Genomic DNA, 2,991 nt, shown 5'->3' with positions numbered 1-2,991 from the left:
CCGGTCGCTGTCATGCCCTCCGCCAAAGGCCTCATCCCCGAAACCCACCCTCACTTCATCGGCACCTACTGGGGTGCCGTCAGCACTGCCTTCTGCGCTGAAATCGTCGAATCAGCCGACGCCTACATCTTCGCTGGCCCCATCTTCAATGACTACAGCTCCGTCGGCTACTCCCTCCTCTTAAAGAAGGAGAAGGCGATCATAGTGCAGCCTGATCGAGTTGTGGTGGCCAATGGCCCCGCGTTTGGTTGCATATTGATGAAGGATTTCCTTCGAGCTCTTGCTAAGAGGTTGAAGAAGAACACGACTGCTTACGAGAACTATCACCGCATATTTGTTCCTGATGGCCAGCCTATTGAGGCTGCGCCGAAAGAGCCGTTGAGGGTTAATGTCCTGTTTAAGCATATTCAGAAGATGCTTTCTGGTGATACTGCTGTGATTGCTGAGACTGGGGATTCTTGGTTCAACTGTCAGAAGCTCAAATTGCCTGAAGGCTGTGGGTAAGTTCAGAAAGTTCTGTCATTTGATCTGTTTGCGTCTAATTTTAATCTAGTTTTCATTGTCATTGTTCTGTTTGTAGATATGAGTTCCAAATGCAGTATGGTTCGATTGGGTGGTCGGTGGGAGCTACTCTGGGGTATGCTCAGGCCGCCAAGGATAAACGTGTGATTGCATGCATCGGTGATGGAAGCTTTCAGGCAAGATTTGGTTTCATATTTCACTCATTCTTGTCAAAAAAAAAAAAAAAAAACTTTTGTTCTTGATTCCCTTTAGAATATAAAATTATAATTCCTGTATTTTAGAGCTATGGTGTTGGCCAATATAACTTTAAAATGGTATCTGCAATCCAAATTCGAGTCCACTAAACACATATTTAACTATTTAAGAGATTAACTTGCAGAAACATATTAGAATTTAAAATTATGGTATAGGGGATAGTATAATGAGTATACTTGTCATACTGGGGGATTGTCTCGTATAAAGTGGCTGGGTTGAATCTCGGCCCTCTCGTGACCACAACTTGTTGAGATTCATCCACATCATTTTACATCCACGTCACTGTATATGAGAGAATTTTCCCCATGTGACATATGAAACACATTATGCTCTTTAAAATTACCTAAAAATTTAGAATGGTTAGATCTCAACGCATGAAATGGGATCTAAACCTGGAAGAAGCGTGTTAAAATGTGAGATTATAACCGTCATTTCTTATCACAGCTTTCAGAGTTCTGATTGCGATGAGATGAACTCTCAAGGAACTCCTAATGTGACTCTCGTCCTATCACTTTCAGGTAACAGCACAGGATGTGTCAACAATGATTCGGTGCAATCAAAACACAATCATCTTCCTCATCAACAATGGCGGCTACACCATCGAGGTTGAAATCCATGACGGCCCTTACAATGTAATCAAGAACTGGAACTACACTGGCCTCGTCGAAGCCATCCACAATGGCGAGGGAAAATGCTGGACTGCTAAGGTTTACTGCGAGGAGGATCTCATAGAAGCCATCAAGACTGCGACTGGAGTGAAGAAGGATTGCTTTTGCTTCATTGAGGTTATTGTGCACAAGGATGATACCAGCAAAGAGCTGCTCGAGTGGGGATCGAGGGTCTCTGCTGCTAATAGCAGGACTCCAAATCCTCAGTAAAATTGGTTCTTGGTTTTTGTTGCTGAGTTTGGTTTTACTGAAGTTGGTAGGTAAAGGACCATTTGGGATTTTGGTTTCGCGTATGTCCTATGCAGTATGTACTGGGATTTTTCTTGTTTAGTACTTTCTTATTATTTGAGAATGAAGGAGTTGGTCTAGTTTAAAATTTGCCCTGACTTGCATTTTTATCTTCAGCGGAGTACTTAGAATGTTCATTGGTCTAAGATTGAGGCAATTTTTAAGCCTCAATTAACAAAAAGAGGTAACTGCACACACACTCTCTGTAGTATCTCTGTTTTCGACTTAGGGACTTAGGGTCCGTTTGTTTGCACGGAAGCAACTATGATATAGCAGAAGTAGAGGAATAGAAGTAGAGGAAGTAGAGATTACTTCTACTACTTTTTGGTAAAAATGCATGTTTGTTTCTCTTAAAAATCTACTTCCGCTACATCCTTAAATGATGATATGACGTCTACGTGGCATCTCCATTTTCTTGATATTTTTTCCGTCTTCGAATGCACTGAAATATGACGGAAGTTGATGTAGGGTAAGGGTCCATGAGGAAAAAAAGATTCTCAAATATATAATTAGGAAGCGATCAGATTGTTTTCACAACCGACTCCCTCACAACCGACTAGAACCAGCGCAGGTTCTAATGATCTTTAATGTTCAGTACTTGTCTCGTGTCTCTAGAGTTTATTCATTCATTATTCATGGTGAAGTCATAGTTCTCTTTGCTTCTGTGGTATGTATTCTCAACCCCATATGTGTTCAAAATCTGTCCTTTTTTGTAATTTGACTTCAACTCCTATTCTTATTCTTACTTATTTAATAACTTGTGAAAATCCCTGTGCATCTACAACTTTATCTTGTTATTTGATGTCATGTTTGTGCTCCTTTGAGCTACAACTTCAATCAAGGATTCATGCATAGTAAACCATGGAACATGTAATTATTATCACCTTTGGAAAGGACCGATGCTGTTATATTTGTACTGATATTGGATCTATTCAAATTTTTGATATCGGAGTAACAACTGAGAAGACTTTACTAATAATTTTGTCGACATCATGCAAATATGTTCTGCGTGAAATTATTCGTTTATATTTGTTACTTAAGCAACAAAACTTCTGTTAGGTTGCTTCCTGATTGGATAGTGAAATTATTCGTTTATATTTGTTACTTAAGCAACAAAACTTCTGTTAGGTTGCTTCCTGATTGGATAGTTGCAAGGAACTGTTTATTTGCTACCAATTCAATGTTTTCAATACATATGCTTCCATCAGATGCAGGTTGTCAGCTTGTTTCTACTACATTGTCCTGCTTTTGAATTATT

The 2,991-nt window shown here is 39.8% G+C and overlaps 1 pseudogene; it reads left to right on the top strand.

Annotated features, from left to right (window-relative positions):
• Positions 1-1,823, top strand: part of LOC109850578 — a 3,542-nt pseudogene extending 1,719 nt beyond the window's left edge.

Source organism: Asparagus officinalis, chromosome 7 (assembly GCF_001876935.1).
Source record: "Asparagus officinalis chromosome 7, Aspof.V1, whole genome shotgun sequence".
In the NCBI taxonomy this organism is placed as follows: domain Eukaryota; kingdom Viridiplantae; phylum Streptophyta; class Magnoliopsida; order Asparagales; family Asparagaceae; genus Asparagus; species Asparagus officinalis.
Note: the sequence above shows the minus strand (reverse complement) of the source record. Positions and strands in the feature narration are given on the sequence as shown.